This window comes from Anolis carolinensis, unplaced genomic scaffold (assembly GCF_035594765.1).
Source record: "Anolis carolinensis isolate JA03-04 unplaced genomic scaffold, rAnoCar3.1.pri scaffold_14, whole genome shotgun sequence".
Classification (NCBI taxonomy): domain Eukaryota; kingdom Metazoa; phylum Chordata; class Lepidosauria; order Squamata; family Dactyloidae; genus Anolis; species Anolis carolinensis.
This window is the reverse complement of record NW_026943825.1, coordinates 4,862,255-4,887,651: the sequence shown is the minus strand read 5'-3', so window position 1 is coordinate 4,887,651 and position 25,397 is coordinate 4,862,255. Positions and strand designations below refer to the sequence as shown.

The following is a 25,397-nucleotide window of genomic DNA, read 5'->3' as shown; positions in this document are numbered from 1 at the left end:
AATAATAATAATAATAATAATAACGTATTCCATTGTTGAAGTTCTTCCTTAATGGGTTGCTGTGAGTTTTCCGGGCCGTCTGGCCATGTTCCAGAAGCATTCTCTCCTGACGTTTCGCCCACATCTGTGGCAGGCATCCTCGGCGGTGGCGAGGTCCGTTCGAAACTAGCCAAGAGGTTTACTCTTGTCTGTTCGAGGCAAGTGTGCATTGGTTAGCACTGAACAGCCTTGCAGCTTCAAAGCCTGGCTGCTTCCTGCCTGGGGCAATCCTTTGTTGGGAGGTGTTAGCAAGCCCTGATCGCTTCCTGTCTGGAATTCCGCTTTCTGGGTGTTGTTCTTTATAAATAATAGGGTTGCTGTGACTTTTCCGGGCTGTCTGGCCATGTTCCAGAAGCATTTTTTCCTGATGTTTCACCCAGATCTATGGCAGGCATCCTCAGTAGTTGTGAGGTCCGTTGGAAACTAGGCAAGCCTTGCAGCTTCAAAGCCTAGCTGCTTCCTGCCTGGGGCAATCCTTTGTTGGGAGGTGTTAGCAAGCCCTGATCGCTTCCTGTCTAGAATTCCGCTTTCTGGGGGTTGTTCTTCATAACTAATAGGGTTGCTGTGAGTTTTTCGGGCTGTATGGCCATGTTCCTGTAGCATTCTCTCCTGATGTTTCGCCTGCCTCCTTGGCCGGTAGCTTCAGAGGTCTGTTGGCAGTGAAGCAGGGTGTGTGTGTATATATGTATATGTGTGTGTGTGTATATATATATATACAGTAGAGTCTTGCTTATCCAACGTAAACTGGCCAGCAGAGTGTTGGATAAGCGAATATGTTGGATAATAAGGAGGGATTAAGGAAAAGCCTATTAAACATCAAATTAGGTTATGATTTTACAAATTAAGCACCAAAACATCATGCTAGACAACAAATTTGGCAGAAAAAGTAGTTCAATACGCAGTAATGCTATATAGTAATTACTGTATTTACGAATTTAGCACCAAAATATCACGATGTATTGAAAATATTGACTACAAAAATGTGTTGGATAATCCAGAACCTTGGATAAGCGAGTCTTGGATAAGTGAGACTCTACTGTACTGTATTTACAGTACAACAAAATATCACGATGTATTGAAAATATTGACTACAAAAATGCGTTGGATAATTCAGAACCTTGGAGAAGTAAGGCTTGGATAAGTGAGACTCTACTGTACTATATTTATGAATTTAGCACCAAAATATCACGATATATTGAAAACAGTGACTGCAAAAATGCCTTGGATAATCCAGAACCTTGGATAAGTGAGGCTTGGATAAGTGAGACTCTACTGTACGTTGTCACCCTCCATGCCCCGAACTCATAGACATTAGACATCCTTGGGTTGAAGTTCCTGGCCTCATGGTGCCAAATTTATTTATTATTATTTACAGTATTTATATTCCGCCCTTCTCACTCAGGGCGGGTTACAATGAACACATATATGGCAAACATTCAATGCCAACAGACAAACAACATACATTAGACAGACTCAGAGGCATTTTTAACATTTTTCCAGCTTCACGATTCCGGCCACAGGGGGAGCTGTTGCTTCACCGTCCAGGAGTGGCTGTACTTCCTCATTCCTTTCCTCGTGTTTTGCTGGCAGTTTTATGGTGTTGTAAATTAGCCTCCCCGCATAAAGCGTCCCTAAATTTCCCTAATTGACAGGTGCCAACTGTCTTTCGGGGCTGCATAGGTCAACAGTAAGCCGGGGCTATTAATGGTCGGAGGCTTAACCTGACCCGGGCTTCGAACTTATGACCTCTCGGTCAGTAGTGATTTATAGCAGCTGGTTACTAGCCAGCTGCGCCACAGCCCGGCCCCGGCAAATGTGTCTTATGTTCCTAAATGAGCGGTGCGCTTCCTCGCATCCATCTCCTCCGACCCTGGCGACCAAATCTCTGTTTCATTTGATCAAATTTGCCCAGTCCAAAAGTTGCCTCTCCGCTTTCGGACAGCTCCGCAGATTTATCTGCTGAAATGAATGTCTGGGAGATAGGGTTGTCCAAAAAATCGTTTTGATTCTTATATCGGAATTATTTTGGATTGTTCTCGCTTTTTGAATCGAGTTCCGAGACGTTGTCCCTGGGCGCAACCAGCAATGTAATTTGAACCGTCGTTGGCCCATTCTCTAAATGTGTCTTAATGTTTCGTTAATTTTTTTCCCCAAAAAATCATAAAAGACAGGAAATGTTCTGCAATTTGTTGAGCAAAGATTGTTGAATGTGATCTCCCACTGTACCAAATTTGATGAGGATAGCTCAAGTAATGAGGGCAGGAGAGCCCTGTAAAAGACTGCGCATGCGCGTCCGCCATTTTAGAAACATTTAGAATCATTACGAAATTTCGGAAATATCCGAAATTTTTTGGGTGAAAAATTCGGAAATACTTTCTATATTGAAGCGCCGGCACCCTCTACTTTAGAAACGAGAATTGAAACATTTTTTTCCATCGATCGGACATGCCTACTGGGAGAGATGTTTGTGTATGTGGCAGGCCTGCGCCCCTTCGCTTCACACCCAACTGGAAATCTTCAGCATCCTTCCTTGTTTAGAAGCCAAAACGTGGCAATTTGTTCGGTGTCTCCAGACCTGGAAACAGCGGAGAACAGCAGGGCCCTCCTCCGCCATTGAACCGGAGCCACGTCCTTTCGCCTACCTCCGATGAGCCATTAAGGAACCATCAAAAAAAAGCCAACGTGGCAAGGAGAACTTTGGAAAGATCTCGGGGAGTAGAAGAAAGGAGGAAAGAAAAGACAGGAGCGGAAGAAAAAGACCATTCAAGCTTTTAATGGCCTGGCAATCCAGGGACCCCCTGGGTGGAAGAGCACAAAAGGAAGAAGCTTTTCTGTAATCTCTCCGAAAAGAGAAAAGTGTGAAAGAATTTCACTCCTGAAGTTGGGAAGTCAGGCTCTGTTTTTTGCAAGGAAACAAGAGCTCATTGTCTTGGCCGGTATTGAGCTCAAGAGTCCTGCCGATCTGAGGCTTCTGCTCCATTTTTATTTTTGGATAAATAGAAAAGAACATAATAATCTATATATATAAAAGGCTTTTGGCATCACGGCGACTCACAAAACAACAAAACCCAACACCCCCCAAACTCTAAAATTGGCAACACAATCCATCATCCCTGCCTCCAGTAAGATACAACACAATCACTCAAAAAACAGAATCACAACACCAAAAAAAGGCCAAACCCCACAACAGGCAATGTGCCATGCTTTCTATATTTTGTAATCTATCTATATATATAAAAGAGTGATGGCATCACGGCGACCCACAAAACAACAAAACTACAGGCCCCCCAACCTCGAAATTTGACAACACAACCCATCATCTACGCCTCTAGGTTGATACAACAAAAAGAAAAGAAAAATAAAGTCCTAATTAGAGAGAGAGGAATAATTGCTTTTATCCAATTGCTGCCAGTTAGAAGGCTAAGCTCCTCCAACTTGGTCTCCTAGCAACCCAATAAAAAAATAATAAAAAACACTAAAAAATAATTTAAAACACTAAAAATTAATACAATAAAATAATAAAATATAATAAATAAAAAGATAACTTACCATAAAATTACAGTAGAGTCTCACTTATCCAAGCTAAACGGGCCGGAAGAAGCTTGGATAAGCGAATATCTTGGATAATAAGGAGGGATTAAGGAAAAGGCTATTAAACATCAAATTAGGTTATGATTTTACAAATTAAGCACCAAAACTTCATGCTATACAACAAATTTGACAGAAAAAGTAATTCAATGCGCAGTAATGTTATGTTGTAATTACTGTATTTACAAATTTAGCACCAAAATATCACGATATATAGAAAACATTGACTACAAAAATGGCTTGGATTATCCAGAGGCTTGGATAAGTGAGGCTTGGATAAGTGAGACTCTACTGTAATTTAAAAAATACAAATAACGTCAAATAAAAATTACACAACAATTTTAAACCAATACCACCACCACTTTGCCACAGCAACGCGTGGCCGGGCACAGCTAGTCTATATATATAAAAGAGTGATGGAATCCTGGCGACCGACAAAACAACAAAACTAAACACTCCACAACCTCGAAAATTGACAGCACAACCCCTCATCCACACCTCTAGGTTGATACAACAAAAAGAAAAGAAAAATAAAGTCCTAATTAGAGAGAGAGGAATAATTGTTTTTATCCAATTGCTGCCAGTTAGAAGGCTAAGCTCGGCCCACTTGGTCTCCTAGCAACCAACTCAGCCCAGGGGACAGGCAAAGTTAGGCCTCACTTAGGCCTCTTCCACACTGCCTATAAAATACAGACACCACCAGACAAGGGCACAGCAACGCGTGGCCGGGCACAGCTAGTAACATATATGTGTGTTGAAAGAAGCGAGAGCGTGGTCACGGAGACACCAGAAATTTGGCACAAATATTCATCTAAGTGTTAAAAGGTAAAGGTAAAGGTTTCCCCTGAGTCGGGCACGACTGGACTTAATGTCAGGGGAAACCTTTACCATCATCATCATCATCATCATCATCATCATCATCATCATCATCATCATCATTATTATTATTATTACAAGAGAGCTTACCCCAAACAGCACAGCTGACCTACTATTGAAAAGATTGCTGACAAGGAAGCCACAAAGGCTGTTAGCTCCAGCTTCTGCCAACCTAAGTTCGAAAACATCCAATTGTGAGTAGGTCAATAGGTACTGCTCCGGCATTCCATAAAGTCATGCCCATGGCACATGACCTTGGAGGTGTCTACGGACAACGCCGGCTCTTCAGCTTAGAAATGGTGATGAGCACCAACCCCCAGAGTCGGACACAGCTAGACTTAAAGTCAGGGGGAATTCCAGACAGCAAACAACCAAGTGCTAGTGAACACATCCCAAACAAAGGATGCCTCCAGGCAACAACAGCTAGGCTACATCTATGCCAGTGGTTCCCAATCTTTGAGAACCGACTATTGTATATTGCTGGGCTTGAAACCCCGGTGAGCCAACCGAGTCCCTTTGCGGACATAGTGGCAGGATACAAAAATAAAGTTATTATTATTATATTATGGTTGCTGTTACCGTTATTATTACCAATATTAATATAATAATAATAATAATAATAATAATTATTATTATTATTATTATTATTATTATTATTATAAACTTTATTTGTATTCTGCCCTATCTCCCCAAGAATAATAATAATAACTGGTTGTTGTTATTGTTGGCATTATTATTATTATTATTATTATTATTATTATTATTATTATTATTGGAGCCCCTGGTGGCATAGTGGGTTAAAGCCTTGTGACTTGAAGTTTGGGTTGCTGACCCAAAGGCTGCCAGGTTTGAATCCAGCCCGGGGAGAGCGCGGATGAGCTCTCTCTGTCAGCTCCAGCTCCATGCGGGGACATAAGAGAAGCCTCCCACAAGGATGGCAAAAACATCAAAACATCCCCTGGGCAATATCCTTGCAGACAGCCAATTCTCTCACACCAGAAGCGACTTGCAGTTTCTCAAGTTGCTCCTGACACGAAAATATTATTATTATTATTATTATTATTATTATTACCCGCCTCGACTTGCAGCTCTTGCTAGTAAACACACACAGGGAAACCCACTGGGTAACCTTGGCTGAGTCAATCAACCCGACCAAAGCCGGCAATTTCGAGATCTGTAAATTTCGGTTCAAAACGTTTAATTATCCCTTCTGCCAGATCCAAATGGGGATTGAAAGCACTTGAGCCCATTAAGAAGAAACATAAAAATTCCTTTTTTTAATTAAAAGCGCTTAGAGGGAGAGAGAGTCAAGTTTCTAGTCCACGTGACGGCGAAAGGACAAAACCTATCGACGCGCCATTACTTCATGACCCTTTAATTCTCACCTAATTCTCGTAAAGCAATATTAAAATATCCTTTCGACGGAAAGGCCACTAAAGTACAGCAAAAGGGACGGAAGGGGCATTTGTTTTATTCCGTCACATTAAACAAACACCACGGGTGGTTTAGCCCAATGTGTAATCAGATTGCCATATATATATATATATATATATATATATATATATATATATATATGAATGATGGAATCCTGGCGACCGCCAAAACAACAAAACTAAACACCCCACAACCTCAAAAATTGACAACACAACCCATCATCCACGCCTCTAGATTGATACAACAAAAAGAAAAGAAAAATAAATTCCTAATTAGAGGGAGAGGAATAATTGTTTTTATCCAATTGCTGCCAGTTAGAAGGCTAAGCTCTGCCCACTTGGTCTCCTAGCAACCAACTCAGCCCAGGGGACAGGCAGACTTAGGCCTCACTTAGGCCTCTTCCACACTGCCTATAAAATACAGGCACCACCAGACAACGGCACAGCAACGCGTGGCCGGGCACAGCTAGTATACAGTAGAGTCTCACTTATCCAAGCTAAACGGGCCGGAAGAAGCTTGGATAAGCGAATATCTTGGATGATAAGGAAAGATTAAGGAAAAGCCTATTAAACATCAAATTAGGTTATGATTTTACAAATTAAGCACCAAAACTTCATGTTATACAACAAATTTGACAGAAAAAATAGTTCAATACGCAGTAATGTTATGTTGTAATTTCTGTATTTACGAATTTAGCACCAAAATATCACGATATATAGAAAACATTGACTACAAAAATGGCTTGGATTATCCAGAGGCTTGGATAAGCGAGGCTTGGATAAGTGAGACTCTACTGAATATATATAAAAGGGTAATGAAATTTCGGCCTAGGACAAAACAACAAAACTACACATCCCAGAAACACTAAACTTGGCAGCACAACCCCTCATCCATGCCTCTACGTTCATACAACAAAAAGAAAAGAAAAATAAAGTCCTAATTAGAGGGAGAGGAATAAATGTTTTTATCCAATTGCTGCCACTTAGAAGGCTGAGCTCCGCCCACTTGGTCTCCTAGCAACCCACTCAGCCCAGGGGACAGGCAGAGTTAGGCCTCACTTAGGCCTCTTCCCCACTGCCTATAAGATACAGATTATCTGATTTTAACTGGATTATATGGCAGTGTAGACTCAAAGCCCTTCCACACAGCTATATTACCCATTTATAATCTTATATTATCTGCTTTGAACTGGATTATCTTGACTCCACACTGCCATATAATCCACTTCAGTGTACAGTCGGACACAACTGGACTTAATGTCAGGAGAAAACCTTTACCCTTTACCTTAACTACCACCAATTCCTCAATACTTTATTTCCCATACCACCAGAATATATATATTCAGCTCACTAAACATTCTTGTAACACCCAAAGCTAACAAGTAACAATTATTGAACTTAAATCTGAAGCTGATTTTCCGAACGGGCCAAGGTACTCCAAATAAGACATACCGTATATACTCGAGTATAATATTTACAATAATATATAATATTATAATATACTAGCTGTGCCCGGCCACGCGTTGCTGTGGCCTAGTCCTAAGTGGGTTTTTATTTGTGGAAGCAAGTAATTAGTCACCTTGATTAGCATTGAATGCCCTTGCAGCTTCAAAGCCTGGTTGTTTCCTCCTTTGTTGGGAGGTGTTAGCTGGCCCTGATTGTTTCCTGTCTGGAATTCCCCCGTTTTCAGAGTGTGGTTCTTTATTTACTGTCCTGATTTTAGAGATTATATTGTTCTGTATTATTATACCATTGTAATTTTTATATATTATGCAGTAGAGTGTCACTTATCCAAGCTAAACGGGCCGGCAGAAGCTTGGATAAGCGAATTTCTTGGATAATAAGGAGGGATTAAGGAAAAGCCTATTAAACATCAAATTAAGTTATGATTTTACAAATTAAGCATCAAAGCATCATGTTATACAACTAATTTGACGGAAAAAGTAGTTCAAAAGGCAGTAATGTTATGTTGTAATTACTGTATTTAAGAATTTAGCACCAAAATATCACGATGTATTGAAAACATTAACTACAAAAATGGCTTGGATAATCCAGAGGCTTGGATAAGCGAGGCTTGGATAAGTGAGACTCTACTGTATTTATATTTTTGTATTATTTGCTTAGAACTGGATTATATGTGGCCCCTTCTACACAACTGAACTGGATTATATGGCAGTGGGGACTTAAGATAATCCAGTTCAAAGCAGATAATATAAGATTATAAATGGGTTATATAGCTGTGTGGAAGGGCCTTGAATCTACACTGCCATATAATCCAATTAAAATCAGGTAATCTGTATTTTATATGCAGTGTGGAAGAGGCCTAAATGAGGCCTAACTCAGCCTGTCCCCTGGGCTGAGAGGAGACCAAGTGGGCGGAGCTTAGCCTTCTAACTGGCAGCAATTGGATAAAAACAATTATCCCCCTCCCTCTAATTAGGACTTCATTTTTCTTTTCTTTTTGTTGTATGAACGTAGAGGCATGGATGAGGGGTTGTGCTGCCAGGTTTAGTGTTTCTGAGATGTGTAGTTTTGTTGTTTTGTCCTAGGCTGAAATTTCATTACCCTTTTGTATATATAGATAATATATTATAATATTATATATATTACTAGCTGTGCCCGGCCACGCGTTGCTGTGGCAAAGTGGTGGTGGTATTGGTTAAAAATTGTTGTGTAATTTTTATTTGACGTTATTTTCATTTTTTAATTAATTTTATTGTAAGTTATATTTTTATTTATTATATATTATTATTTTCTTGTAATATTTTTAGTTATTTTCTGTTATTATAGTATTGTATTGTATTAATTTTTTTAGTGTTTTTTATTATTTTTTATTGGGTTGCTAGGAGACCAAGTTGGAGGAGCTTAGCCTTCTAACTGGCAGCAATTGGATAAAAGCAATTATTCCTCTCTCTCTCTAATTAGGACTTTATTTTTCTTTTCTTTTTGTTGTATCAACCTAGAGGCGTGGATGATGGGTTGTGTTGTCAAATTTCGAGGTTGGGGGGCCTGTAGTTTTGTTGTTTTGTGGGTCGCCGTGATGCCATCACTCTTTTATATATATAGATAATATTACAATAATAATATTATATTATAATATTATAATATACTAGAAGATAATATATTATAATATTATATATATTATATATGTGTGTGTGTATGCTTCACTTGCTTCACTGCCAAGAGACCTTTGAGGATGCCATTAGCCATAGATGCAGGCGAAACGTCAGGAGAGAATGCTGCTGGAAAAACATATACAACCCGAAAAACTCACAGCAACCCTATTATTTATCAAAACAGAGACCAAAGGACACCGAGGGCACTCTGCACAAAATATTACAACAGAACGTATAGATTCCAGTCCAGGTGGTTTCCGTGGACCGTGGTTCAATCCAATGCAGGCTTTAGCCTTGCGCGTGGCCTTCGGTGGCACCGAGGTGTGCAAGTTTCCTCTGGGCATGTCCGTCCTGCCTCTCCGTGCTTCTTTTGGGATTGAAGCAGGCTTCAAAGCCCAGCGCCGGCCTCATTAAAAGTTAGCCACTGGGCGAATATGGATCCGCGATGCTTTCCTCGCTTGGACTCAGTGGTGTGTCTCGCTTCCAGTCCCAGGACTCTCGTCTTGAAAGACAAGACGGGAAGGAATAGCAGGAGCAGAGAGACTAGAGGTCATCTAGTCCACCCCGTTGCCGATTCTGTGCTTCAGATTCCCATTGCAAGGAAAATGGCAGCCTCAGCAAGGCAGTGACCCTAGATCAGGGGTCCTCAAACTAAGGCCCTGGCCCCTGTCCTAAACTTTAGACTTAGGGTTGACCTAAGTCTGCCTCGTCTTTGGAGGTCTCTTTGGTTACCTATGGTCTTATGAGATCATCTAGATGGTCTTTGAAGGTCTCTTTGCTTAGCTACGGCTTTAGGAGAACATCTAGATGGCTTTTGGAGGTCACTTTCCTTACCTATGGTCTTATGAGATCATCTTGATGGTCCTCGAGGGTCCCTTTCCCTATCTATGGTTTCATGAGAACATCTAGATGGTCTTTAAGGGTCCTTTTCCTTATCTATGGTCTTCTGATGGCCTGATGAGGCCATCTAGATGGTCTTTGGAGATCTCTTTGCTTACCTATGGCCCTATAAGACTGTTTAGATGGCCTTTGAGGGTCCCTTTCCTCACCTATGGTCCTATGAGACTGTCTAGATGGCCTTTGAGGGTCCTTTTCCTTATCTATGGTCTTCTGATGGCCTGATGAGACCATCTAGATGGTCCTTGACGGTCCCTTTCCTTACCTATGGTCTTCTGATGGCCTGATGAGACCATCTAGATAGTCTTTGGAGATCTCTTTGCTTACCTATGGTCTTATGAGATCGTCTAGAAGGTCTCTGAAGGTCTCTTTGCTTAGCTGCGGCCTTATGAGACCATCTAGATGGCCTTTGAGGGTCCCTTTCCTTACCTATGGCCCTATGAGACTGTCTAGATGGCCTTTGAGGGTCCCTTTCCTTACCTTTGGCCCTATGAGACTGTCTAGATGGCCTTTGAGGGTTCTTTTCCTTATCTATGGTCTTCTGATGGCCTGATGAGACCATCTAGATGGCTTTTGGAGGTCACTTTCCTTACCTATGGTCCTATGAGATCATCTAGATGGCCTTTGAGGGTCCCTTTCCTTACCTATAGTCTTATGAGATCATCTAGATGGTCCTTGAGGGTCCCTTTCCTTACCTATGGTCATCTGATGGCCTGATGAGACCATCTAGATAGTCTTTGGAGATCTCTTTGCTTACCTATGGTCTTATGAGATCGTCTAGACGGTCTCTGAAGGTCTCTTTGCTTAGCTGCGGCCTTATGAGACCATCTAGATGGCCTTTGAGGGTCCCTTTCCTTACCTATGGCCCTATGAGACTGTCTAGATTGCCTTTGAGGGTCCCTTTCCTTACCTTTGGCCCTATGAGACTGTCTAGATGGCCTTTGAGTGTCCCTTTCCTTACCTATGGACCTATGAGACCATCTAGATGGCCTTTGAGGGTCCCTTTCCTTATCTATGGACCTATGAGACCATCTAGATGGTCTTTAAGGGTCCTTTTCCTCATCTATGGTCTTCTGATGGCCTGATGAGACCATCGAGATGGTCTTTGGAGATCTCTTTGCTTACCTATGGTCTTATGAGATCGTCTAGATGGTCTCTGAAGGTCTCTTTGCTTAGCTACGGCCATATGAGACCATCTAGATGGCTTTTGGAGGTCCCTTTCCTTACCTATGGTCCTATGAGATCATCTTGATCAGGGGTCCTCAAACTTTTTAAGTGGAGGGCCGGTTCATGGTCCCTCAGAATGTTGAGGGGCTGAATTATCATTTGAAAAAAAAAATGAACAAATACTGCACATATCTTATTTGCAGTGTAAACACCCCCCCAACAACAACAATTACTTATTTATTTATTTATTTATTATATTTCTAACCCACCCTCTCTCACACCGAAGGGGACTCAGAGCGGCTTACAAGTTGTATGTACATACAATATATTATATTATTAGCATAGTACAATATTAGCATTATATATTAATATATTGTACTATATCACTATTCCGTAATATCATTAGTAATTTTACATTTAATATATAATATATAATTTATATTATATTATACAATATTATTATATTGTATTATTATTATTATTAGCCACCCTGAGTCCCCTATTTGGTGAGAAGGGCGGGGGTAGAAATACTGTAATAAATAAATAAATAAGTTATTATCAATATTATATGTATACACAATATATTATATTATTACCATAGCACAATATTAGTAAATGAAAAAACAATACAATATTTAAAAATAAAAATAGTTTTAACCAACATGCTGTAAATCTTTCAGGATTTCAATGGGAAGTGTGGGCCTGCTTCTGGCCAAGTTAAGTAGGATTTTTGTTGTTGTGTGCCTTCAAGTCATTTCAGACTTTGGGCGAGCCTAAGTCTAAAACTCAGGGCGGGGGCCAGGTAAATGACCTTGGAGGGCCGCATCCGGCCCCCGGGCCTTAGTTTGGAGACCCCTGATCTTGATGGTCCTTGAGGGTCCCTTTCCTTATCTATGGTCTTCTGGTGGCCTTATGAGATCATCTAGATGGTCTTTGACATCCCTTTCCTTATCTATGATCTTATGAGATCATCTAGATAGCCTTTGAGGGTCCCTTTCCTTACCTATGGACCTATGAGACTGTCTAGATGGTCTTTGAGGGTCCTTTTCCTTATCTATGGTCTTCTGGTGGCCTTATGAGATCATCTAGATGGTCTTTGACGTCCCTTTCCTTATCTATGATCTTATGAGATCATCTAGATAGCCTTTGAGGGTCCCTTTCCTTACCTATGGACCTATGAGACTGTCTAGATGGTCTTTGAGGGTCCCTTTCCTTATCTATGGTCTTCTGGTGGCCTTATGAGATCATCTAGATGGTCTTTGACGTCCCTTTCCTTATCTATGATCTTATGAGATCATCTAGATAGCCTTTGAGGGTCCCTTTCCTTACCTATGGACCTATGAGACTGTCTAGATGGTCTTTGAGGGTCCCTTTCCTTATCTATGGTCTTCTGGTGGCCTTATGAGATCATCTAGATGGTCTTTGACGTCCCTTTCCTTATCTATGATCTTATGAGATCATCTAGATAGCCTTTGAGGGTCCCTTTCCTTACCTATGGACCTATGAGACTGTCTAGATGGTCTTTGAGGGTCCTTTTCCTTATCTATGGTCTTCTGGTGGCCTTATGAGATCATCTAGATGGCCTTTGAGGGTCCCTTTCCTTACCTGGTCTTATGAGACCATCTAGATGGCCTTTGAGGTCCTTTTCCTTATCTATGGTCTTCTGCTGGCCTTATGAGATCATCTAGAGACCTTAGGGTCTCTCTATCGTCTTGTAAAGTTCAGACAGAAATGGGTCCAGTGCCTCTATGACGCAAAACACATCACGGCTTCCAAGTCTCCCTCTTATACTTGGATATGTTTGGATTCAGGTCCAGCGGAGAGAGCGGGGCTTACCTCTGAGTAAATGAACTTGGGCCTCCCCAAAGAGGAAGGCTTTCGAAAATGCGGCGGCTGTATTTAAACACCGTGAGCCCCAAATCCGGGCTGATCTGCTCCAAATCGCAAGAAGATTCTCCTTTTATCCCCCCGTTGAGGAATCCCAGGTGCGGCAAGGCAATAACGGGCAAAGTCGCCATTGAGGATTCCTCGCCAAAGAAAAACCCTACAATATCCGTCTCGATAGGATGTCTCATTTTCCAAAACATTCCCAGATCCACATACTATATTTTCCAAAACATTCCCAGATCAACGTACTATATTTTCCAAAACATTCCCACATCAACGTACTATATTTTCCAAAACATTCCCAGATCAACGTACTATATTTTCCAAAACATTCCCAGATCAACATACTATATTTTCCAAAACATTCCCAGATCAACATACTATATTTTCCAAAATATTCCCAGATCAACGTACTATATTTTCCAAAACATTCCCAGATCAACGTACTATATTTTCCAAAATATTCCCAGATCAACGTACTATATTTTCCAAAACATTCCCAGATCAACATACTATATTTTCCAAAACATTCCCAGATCAACGTACTATATTTTCCAAAACATTCCCACATCAACGTACTATATTTTCCAAAACATTCCCAGATCAACGTACTATATTTTCCAAAACATTCCCAGATCAACGTACTATATTTTCCAAAATATTCCCAGATCAACGTACTATATTTTCCAAAACATTCCCAGATCAACAAACTATATTTTCAAAAACATTCCCAGATCAATGTACTATATTTTCCAAAACATTCCCAGATCAACGTACTATATTTTCCAAAACATTCCCAGATCAACATACTATATTTTCCAAAACATTCCCAGATCAATGTACTATATTTTCCAAAACATTCCCAGATCAACAAACTATATTTTCAAAAACATTCCCAGATCAACAAACTATATTTTTCAAAACATTCCCAGATCAACATACTATATTTTCCAAAATATTCCCAGATCAACATACTATATTTTCCAAAACATTCCCAGATCAACATACTATATTTTCCAAAACATTCCCAGATCAACATACTATATTTTCCTAAACATTCCCAGATCAACGTCTTATATCTTCCAAAACATTCCCAGATCAATATACTATATTTTCCAAAACATTCCCACATCAACATACTATATTTTCCAAAACATTCCCAGATCAACATACTATATTTTCCTAAACATTCCCAGATCAACATACTATATCTTCCAAAACATTCCCAGATCAACATACTATATTTTCCAAAACATTCCCAGATCCACATACTATATTTTCGAAAATATTCCCAGATCAACATACTATATTTTCCAAAACATTCCCAGATCAACGTACTATATTTTCCAAAACATTCCCAGATCAACATACTATATTTTCCAAAACATTCCCAGATCAACATACTATATTCTCCAAAACATTCCCAGATCAACATACTATATTTTCCAAAACATTCCCAGATCAACATACTATATTCTCCAAAACATTCCCAGATCAACATACTATATTTTCCAAAACATTCCCAGATCAACATACTATATTCTCCAAAACATTCCCAGATCAACATACTATATCTTCCAAAACATTCCCAGATCAACATACTATATTTTCCAAAACATTCCCAGATCAACATACTATATTTTCCAAAACATTCCCAGATCAACATACTATATTTTCCAAAACATTCCCAGATCCACATACTATATTTTCCTAAACATTCCCAGATCAACGTCTTATATCTTCCAAAACATTCCCAGATCAACATACTATATCTTCCAAAACATTCCCAGATCAACATACTATATTTTCCAAAACATTCCCAGATCCACACACTATATTTTCGAAAATATTCCCAGATCAACGTACTATATCTTCCAAAACATTCCCAGATCAACATACTATATCTTCCAAAACATTCCCAGATCAATATACTATATTTTCCAAAACATTCCCACATCAACATACTATATTTTCCAAAACATTCCCAGATCAACATACTATATTTTCCTAAACATTCCCAGATCAACATACTATATCTTCCAAAACATTCCCAGATCAACATACTATATCTTCCAAAACATTCCCAGATCAACATACTATATTTTCCAAAACATTCCCAGATCAACATACTATATTTTCCTAAACATTCCCAGATCAACATACTATATCTTCCAAAACATTCCCAGATCAACATACTATATTTTCCAAAACATTCCCAGATCAACATACTATATTTTCCTAAACATTCCCAGATCAACATACTATATCTTCCAAAACATTCCCAGATCAACATACTATATCTTCCAAAACATTCCCACATCAACATACTATATTTTCCAAAACATTCCCAGATCAACATACTATATTTTCCTAAACATTCCCAGATCAACATACTATATCTTCCAAAACATTCCCAGATCAACATACTATATCTTCCAAAACATTCCCAGATCAACATACTATATTTTCCAAAACATTCCCAGATCAACATACTATATTTTCCTAAACATTCCCAGATCAACATACTATATCTTCCAAAACATTCCCAGATCAACATACTATATTTTCCAAAACATTCCCAGATCAACATACTATATTTTCCAAAACATTCCCAGATCAACATACTATATTTTCCAAAACATTCCCAGATCAACATACTATATTTTCCTAAACATTCCCAGATCAACATACTATATTTTCCAAAACATTCCCAGATCAACATACTATATTTTCCAAAACATTCCCAGATCAACATACTATATCTTCCAAAACATTCCCAGATCAACATACTATATTTTCCAAAACATTCCCAGATCCACATACTATATTTTCGAAAATATTCCCAGATCAACATACTATATTTTCCAAAACATTCCCAGATCAACGTACTATATTTTCCAAAACATTCCCAGATCAACATACTATATTTTCCAAAACATTCCCAGATCAACATACTATATTCTCCAAAACATTCCCAGATCAACATACTATATTTTCCAAAATATTCCCAGATCAACATACTATATTTTCCAAAACATTCCCAGATCAACGTACTATATTTTCCAAAACATTCCCAGATCAACATACTATATTTTCCAAAACTTTCCCAGATCAACATACTATATTTTCCAAAACATTCCCAGATCAACATACTATATTTTCCAAAACATTCCCAGATCAACATACTATATTTTCCTAAACATTCCCAGATCAACGTCTTATATCTTCCAAAACATTCCCAGATCAATATACTATATTTTCCAAAACATTCCCACATCAACATACTATATTTTCCAAAACATTCCCAGATCAACATACTATATTTTCCTAAACATTCCCAGATCAACATACTATATCTTCCAAAACATTCCCAGATCAACATACTATATTTTCCAAAACATTCCCAGATCCACATACTATATTTTCGAAAATATTCCCAGATCAACATACTATATTTTCCAAAATATTCCCAGATCAACGTACTATATTTTCCAAAACATTCCCAGATCAACGTACTATATTTTCCAAAACATTCCCAGATCAACATACTATATTTTCCAAAACATTCCCAGATCAACATACTATATTTTCCAAAATATTCCCAGATCAACATACAGTAGTCTCACTTATCCAAGACTCGCTTATCCAAGGTTCTGGATTATCCAATGCATTTTTGTAGTCAATGTTTTCAATATATCATGATATTTTGGTGCTAAATTTGTAAATACCGTAATTACAACATAACATTCCTGCTATTGAACTACTTTTTCTGTCAAATTTGTTGTATAACATGATGTTTTGATGCTTAATTTGTAAATTCATAACCTAATTTGATGTTTAATAGGCTTTTCCTTAATCCCTCCTTATTAAGAAGCAGTAACTATTGATCTACTCGCATTTGTAAGTTTTCGAACTGCTAGGTCGGCAGAAGCTGGGGCTAATCTCAGGAGCTCTCTCTGCTCCCCGGATTGAAACTGCCAACCTTTCGGTCAGCAAGTTTAACCTACTGAGCCACTGGGGGCTCCTGACTGCATGCAGCACAGAAGCAGTACCTATTGATCTACTCGCATTTGCTATGCTAATAATATATTGTATGTTCATTTCATTTGAGTCCCCTTCGGGGTGAGAAGAGCGGGATATAAATGTAGTCAATAAATAAATAAAATAAACACAATTACAATATAACATTACTGCGTATTGAACTACTTTTGCTGTCAAATTTGTTGTCTAACATGATGTTTTGGTGCTTAATTTGTAAAATCATAACCTAATTTGATGTTTTATAGGCTTTTCCTTAATCCCTCCTTATTATCCAAGATATTCGCTTATCCAAGCTTCTGCCGCCCGTTTAGCTTGGATAAGTGAGACTCTACTGTGTATATACGCACACAGTTTGCGCCTCTCTCTGGACCATTTCGTCGGCAGAGTTGTTTATCGCTTCAGATTTAAAAAAGGAATTAAAAGGGGAGGGAAAAAAAAGGCAGCCAAGGCCTCCGGAGGATCCGACTTTCTGCCTTTCGCTCCTTATCGCGCTTTCCCAACATTCAAAACCGAGTTCAGATATTTATTTTTTTTGCATTCACTCCAAGTGAGACCTATGTGCATTTGCCAAGTATTTTTTTCCACCAAAAAAAAATTTTTTTGAACTGCATGTTTTTGAACTGCTGGGTTCAGCAGAAGCTGGGGCTGATTGCGGGAGCTCACCGCACTACCCGGAAAACTCACCGCAACCCAGTGATTCCAGCCATGAAAGCCTTTTACAACATACATTAGGGTTGCAGAAGCAGTACCTGTTGATCTACTCACATTTGCATGTTTTTGAACTGCTAGGTTGGCAGGAACAATGTATTATTGGGATAGCACAATATAAGCATTAAATGACTATATTGTACTATATCATTATATGGTAATATTATTAGTAATATTACATTTAATACTGTATATACAATATAGTATAATATTAGTATAGTATAATATTATAATGATATAATAATAGTATTATTATATATTATTATATCATTAAATTGATACAGGAGACATGGTGGAAAATATGTTTTCGAACTGACAGGTCAGCAAAAGGAGTACCTATTGATCTACTCGCATTTGTATGTTTTCGAACTGCTAGGTCAGCGGAAGCTGTGGCTAATTGCGGGAGCTCACTGCGCTCCCCGGAAAACTCGCCACAAACCAGTGATTCCAGCCATGAAAGCCTTTTACAAAATACATTAGGGTTGCAGAAGCAGTACCTATTGATCTACTCATATGTTCATTTGATTTGTAATCCGCTCTGAGTCCCCTTCAGGGTGAGAAATGCGGGATATAAATGTAGTCAATAAATAAATAAAATAAATAAACATGTTTTCGAACTGCTAGGTCAGCAAAAGCAGTACCTATTGATCTACTCGCATTTGTATGTTTTCAAACTGCTAGGTCGGCGGAAGCTGTGGCTAATTGCGGGAGCTCACTGTGCTACCTGGAAAGCCCACCGCAACCCAGTGATTCCAGCCATGAAAACCTTTTACAAAATACATTAGGGTTGCAGAAGCAGTACCTATTGATCTACTCATATTTGCTATGCTAATAATATATTGTATGTTCATTCGATTTGTAATCCGCTCTGAGTCCCCTTCAGGGTGAGAAATGCGGGATATAAATGTAGTCAATAAATAAATAAAATAAATAAATATGTTTTCGAACTGCTAGGTCAGCAAAAGCAGTACCTATTGATCTACTCGCATTTGTATGTTTTCGAACTGCTAGGTCGGCGGAAGCTGTGGCTAATTGCGGGAGCTCACTGTGCTAACTGGAAAGCCCACCGCAACCCAGTGATTCCAGCCATGAAAACCTTTTACAAAATACATTAGGGTTGCAGAAGCAGTACCTATTGATCTACTCATATTTGCTATGCTAATAATATATTGTATGTTCATTCGATTTGTAATCCGCTCTGAGTCCCCTTCAGGGTGAGAAATGCGAGATATAAATGTAGTCAATAAATAAATAAAATAAATAAATATGTTTTCGAACTGCTAGGTCAGCAAAAGCAGTACCTATTGATCTACTCGCATTTGTATGTTTTCGAACTGCTAGGTCGGCGGAAACTGTGGCTAATTGCGGGAGCTCACTGTGCTACCTGGAAAGCCCACCGCAACCCAGTGATTCCAGCCATGAAAACCTTTTACAAAATACATTAGGGTTGCAGAAGCAGTACCTATTGATCTACTCACATTTGCTATGCTAATAATATATTGTATGTTCATTCGATTTGTAATCCGCTCTGAGTCCCCTTCAGGGTGAGAAATGCGGGATATAAATGTAGTCAATAAATAAATAAAATAAATAAATATGTTTTCGAACTGCTCGGTCAGCAAAAGCAGTACCTATTGATCTACTCGCATTTGTATGTTTTCGAACTGCTAGGTCGGCGGAAGCTGTGGCTAATTGCGGGAGCTCACTGTGCTACCTGGAAAGCCCGCCGCAACCCAGTGATTCCAGCCATAAAAACCTTTTACAAAATACATTAGGGTTGCAGAAGCAGTACCTATTGATCTACCCGCATTTGATTCTACTCGCAGTGATTCAGGCCATGAAACATACATTGGGGTTGCCAGACCTCAGGCAAAAGTGGCGCCTCCACTTTCCATGGGTACTTTACTCTCCGGATTCGGAAGCGCCGATCTTTCGGCCAGCAAGTCCAACCCGCTGAGCCACCGGGGGCTCCAGACACGGCCAGACATGGCATGGAAAACTCACAGCAACCCAACCCAGCCCCTCCTTTTATTCTGCAACAGCATCAGGTGTGTTCCAGACCCACACCTGAGCTGTCAATCCTCCCAAAAGATATTTGTCATGCTCCCTTCTTTCTTTCTTTCGTTCTTTCTTTCTTTTTTCCTCCTGGTGCAGCAGGGTTTTCTCTGGCTCTTTCGGCTTCATCCAAATGCATGAGCTTTGGATTTTTCCCCAAAGAGAGGATGAAGCAAAGCCCAGGATGGTGGGTTTTTTTGGGGACCTCTCCTCGAAATATTATTATTATTATTATTATTATTTATTTTATTATTATTTTTAATTTTTATTATTTTATTTATTATTTTATTTATTTTATTTTATTTATTTTATTATTTTTGCAGACAAGGCAGGGGATGTCGTGGACCGTGCCCAAATCCATCCTCGGAGGGATGCAACAAGGAGAAAGAAGGAGCAATCTTATTTCTTTCCCGTCTTTCTCTCTTCCAAATTCCATTTCCAAACCCGACACTGCAAAGGGAACGGTCCTGTTTGTATTGCAGGGGTCTTGGGAAAATCAGACCCACATTTTCCTCGATCAAAGACCCTCTAAGAACCCACATCAAGGAGAAAAAGCCATCCCTGCAAAAGGGCTGGAGAAGGCAAAATACCCCCCAAAAAATGCCCCAAAATATCTATATAATAAGGATGCATTTCAGACAAGTCTAGGGAGATCTTTCTCGCTTGGCTCCAATGCGAGACGACAACCAGAAACGAGGGATTTTTGGGGCGGAAAGCACAGCACAAACACACACTTGTGTAGCAAGAGATAGGATCGGAAATAAAAAAATGAGAGGAGGGGGAGAAGCCAAGGTTGGTCACCTTGCAGCCGGAAAAGACCCACACCGAGACGGAGACGGGGAAGAGAGATTTATAATAAATTTATATACATTTATAATAAATTTATATACATTTATATAATAAATTTATATAATAAATTTATATATAAATGTATAGTACATTTATAAAATAAAATAAAATATAACTATAATATAAACCTGTATTATAATCTAAGAAAATAATTTATTTTAGTGTAATATAATAAAGTAATATATAATAAATTTATATAAATTTATATAATAAATTTATATAATAAAATAAAATATAAATATAATATAAACCTGTATTAGAATCTACAAAAATATTTTATTATAATATATTAAAGTAATATAATAAGATACTATAAATCTATATATTATACAATAAAATAATGTATATCATAATATAATAAAGAAAATATAAATGTATATATAATACAAAAAATAAAATATTTTATTATAACAAAGTAATATAAGATAATATTAATGTATATATAATAGAATACAATATTTTATTATAATATAATAAAGTAATATAAGATAATATAAATGTATAATAGAATAAAATAATATATTTTATTATAATATAATAAAGCAATATAATAAGATAATATAAATGTATATATAACAAAATAAAATATTTTATTATAATATAATAAAGTAATCTAAGATAATATAAATGTATATATAATACAATAAAATAATGTATTTTATTATAATATAATAAAGTAATATAATAAGATAATATAAATGTATATATAACAGAATAAAATATTTTATTATAATAAAGTAATATAAGATAATATAAATGTATATATAATACAAAAATAATTTATTTTAGTATAATAAAATAATAATATAATATACATGTATAATACAATAATTTTATTATAATAAAATAATAATATAATATACATATATTATAATATAATATAAATGGATAATTTAATACAATAATTTATTTTATTGTAATATAATACAATAAAAATGTATAATAGATGAAAATAATGTATTGTATTATTATAATATATCAATGTATAAATGTATAATATAATATAATAATTTATTATAACATAATAATATAGTATATAAATGTATAAGGGAAGAAAACAATGTATTTTCTTATAGTAAAATAAAATAATCATATACTCATATAAATGTATAATAGAAGAAAATAATTTATTTTATTATAGCATAATATTATATATATATATATATATATATATAATGTATAATATAATAAAATAAAATATTTTATTATAATATAATATAATAATATAAATGTGTAAAATAATAAATTAATTTCTTATAATATAATATAATATAATAATGCAAATAAATTTATTATGATTGCCATAACACTATCTCTTGCAGCAAATCTCTGGCTTCCAGCGACCCTTCTTGAGAGGAGGAAAGAGGAATCCTCCCTAGCCAAGGCGAGGAAGCTGGTAGTAAATAAAGGAGCCGGGCATTGCAGATTTGCTGCTTGCTGGCATCCCATACATATCTATGTACATAGAGATAGATACGGATACAGCCTGGAGTTTGAAAGGAGGGGGACGTGTGCTGGAGACCCCCCAACTCACCAACCAAAGGCCATTTTTAAGGGGTCTCGACCCAACAAGGGCTTCAGATTTGCCATCAATCTGAATATTTGGGTGAAAAAGGAGAGAAGGAAAAGGATCTCGAGCATCAACAGCACCAAGGGAGGGGGAAGCTTCTCCTTACAACCCAATGGGATTCCTTAAGATATTAAATGCAGTCTTTGGTATCTATAGGGGGTTCCTATTTGGGATCTATAGGGGTTTCCTCTTGGGTATCTATAGAGGGGTTCCTATTGGGTATCTAAAGGGGGATCCTATTTGGGATCTATAGGGGGTTCCTATATCTATGAGGGTCCTTATTTGGTATCTATAGGGGGTCCCTATTGGGTATCTATAGGGGGTTCCTATTGGGTATCCATAGGGGGTTCCTATTTGGTATCTATAGGGTTCCTATTTGGTATCTATGGGGGTTTCCTATTGGGTATCTATAGGGGGTTCCTATTTCGTATCTATAGGGGGTTCCTATTTGGGATTTACAGGGGTTTCCTATTGGGTATCTATAGGGGTTTCCTATTGGGTATCTATAGGGGTTTCCTATAGGGTATCTATAGGGGTTTCCTATTGGGTATCTATAGGGGTTTCCTATTGGGTATCTATAGGGGGATCCTATTTGGTATCTATAGGGGGTTCCTATATCTATAATGGTCCTTATTTAGTATCTACAGGGGGTTCCTGTTTGGTATCTATAGGGGTTCCTATTGGGTATCTATAGGTGGTTCCTATTGGGTATCTATAGGGAGTTCTTATTTGAGATCTGTAGGGGGTTCCTATTTGGTATCTATACGAGGTTCGTATTATCTATAGAGGGTTCGTATTTGGTATCTATAGCGGTTCCTATTGGGTATTTATAGGGGGTTCCTATTTGGGACCTATAGGGGGATCCTATTTGGTATCTATAGGGGGTTCCTATTTGGGACCTATAGGGGGATCCTATTTGGTATCTATAGGGGGTTCCTATATCTGTAGGGCTCCTAATTTGGTATCTAAAGGGGGTTCCTATTTGGGACCTATAGGGGGATCCTATTTGGTATCTATAGGGGGTTCCTATATCTATAGGGCTCCTAATTTGGTATCTAAAGGGGGTTCCTATATCTATAGGGCTCCTTATTTGGTACCTATAGAGCTCCTTCAACCTTGAGGCAATGGGGATTGGAAGGGCCAAAGACCATGGAGTTGTTGTTTTTCTTTGGGTGGGGGGGGGGGGTTCAAGGTGTCCTCCCACACCCACCCACTGCAAAATCCCCCCAAAGATATCTATAGGGATGGGATCCAGACACACAGAGAGACAGAGCCCTGTCTTGGTGCTGCAGCAGAGCATCTCAGAACACTCCCTGGCTTGGCATTCCCACGCGACATGGGGGCAACACGCGTGTCACGAACGTGGGGTGCAGTCAGGGAAATAAAGCACAGAGTATAGACACCCAAAGCGTTTGGAAAAGGCCGGTTTGCAATTGTCGGGAGACAGGGAGAGTATTGCCGACAATTGAGAGAGACCCCACCCACCCACCCACCCGAGATCCAGGTACCTGCAGGGCTCCAGGGGAGGAAGAAGAAGAAGAGGAGGAGGAGGAGGAGGAGGATGAAGGCGTTGAGGCGGTGGTCCCACTCCCCGGAGGGAGCTGCAAAGGCGGCTCCGGAGACAATGGGAGAAGCCGAGGAGGAAGGCAAGGCAGGCAAGGCAGGCAAGCGGTAGGGAGGGAGGCTCTGGCCCGCCTCCTCCTCCTCCTCCTCCTCGGCGTCGTCTGAGCCTCCCAGGATGGAGAAGGAGGGATGGAGGGATGGAGGAGGGATGGAGGAAGAAGGCCCTGCCCAAGCCCAAGCCAAGCCCCGCCTCCACTCGTCCTCCTCCTCCTCCTCCTCCTCTTCCTCCTCCTCCTCCTCCCCACTGGCACTCTCTCAGTGCTCCATCCAAGGCAAGGGACGCATGTGAGGGACACTAGGAGGCAAGGGATGCAAGTGAGGGACACTAGGAGGCAAGGGATGCAAGTGACGGACACTAGAAGGCAGAGGATGCAAGTGACGGACACTAGAAGGCAGAGGATGCAAGTGACGGACACTAGAAGGCAGAGGACACAAGTGAGGGACACTAGGAGGCACAGGATGCAAGTGAGGGACACTAGAAGGCACAGGATGCAAGTGAGGGACACTAGAAGGAAAGGGATGCAAGTAAAGACGACTAGGAGGCAAATGAGGGACACTAGGAGGCAAGGGATGCAAGTGAGGGACACTAGGAGGCAGATGCAAGTGAGGGACACTAGAAGGCAGATGATACAAGTGAGGGACACTAGGAGGCACAGGATGCAAGAGACGGACACTAGAAGGCAGATGATGCAAGTGAGGGACCCTAGGAGGCAGAGGATGCAAGTCAGGGACACTAGAAGGCAGACGATGCAATTGACGGACACTAGGAGGCAGAGGATGCAAGTGACAGACACTAGAAGGCAGAGGATGCAAGTGACGGACACTAGAAGGCACAGGATGCAAGTGACAGACACTAGAAGGCACAGGATGCAAGTGACGGACACTAGAAGGCACAGGATGCAAGTGACAGACACTAGAAGGCACAGGATGCAAGTGACGGACACTAGAAGGCACAGGATGCAAGTGAGGGACACTAGGAAGCAGAGAATGCAAGTGAGGGACACTAGGAGGCAGAGGATGCAAATGAGGGACACTAGGAGGCATAGGATGCAAGACAGGGACACTAGAAGGCAGATGATGCAAGTGAGGGACCCTAAGAGGCAGAGGATGCAAGTCAGGGACACTAGAAGGCAGAGGATGCAAGTGACGGACACTAGAAGGCAGAGGATGCAAGTGAAGGACACTAGGAGGCACAGGATGCAAGAGAGGGACACTAGAAGGCAGATGATGCAAGTGACGGACAGTAGAAGGCAGAGGATGCAAGTGATGGACACTAGAAGGCAGAGGATGCAAGTGACGGACACTAGAAGGCAGAGGATGCAAGTGAGGGACCCTAGGAGGCAGAGGATGCAAGTGACGGACACTAGAAGGCAGAGGATGCAAGTGAGGGACCCTAGGAGGCAGAGGATGCAAGTCAGGGACACTAGAAGGCAGAGGATGCAAGTGATGGACACTAGAAGGCAAAGGATGCAAGTCAGGGACACTAGAAGGCAGAGGATGCAAGTGAGGGACACTAGAAGGCAGAGGATGCAAGTGAGGGACCCTAGG

The 25,397-nt window shown here is 39.4% G+C and overlaps 1 protein-coding gene across 25 annotated transcripts in view; it reads right to left on the bottom strand.

The window, feature by feature from the left end:
- The window catches only part of nrxn2 (neurexin 2), a 540,133-nt gene extending 516,257 nt beyond the window's left edge, over positions 1-23,876 (bottom strand). For all 25 annotated transcript variants that reach the window (XM_062965405.1, XM_062965382.1, XM_062965398.1 and 22 more), the window contains exon 1: positions 23,735-23,876. The gene's annotated coding sequence lies outside the window, so the exon portion shown is untranslated. The remainder of the gene's footprint in view (positions 1-23,734) is intronic.
- Between the last annotated feature and the right edge of the window lie 1,521 nt (positions 23,877-25,397).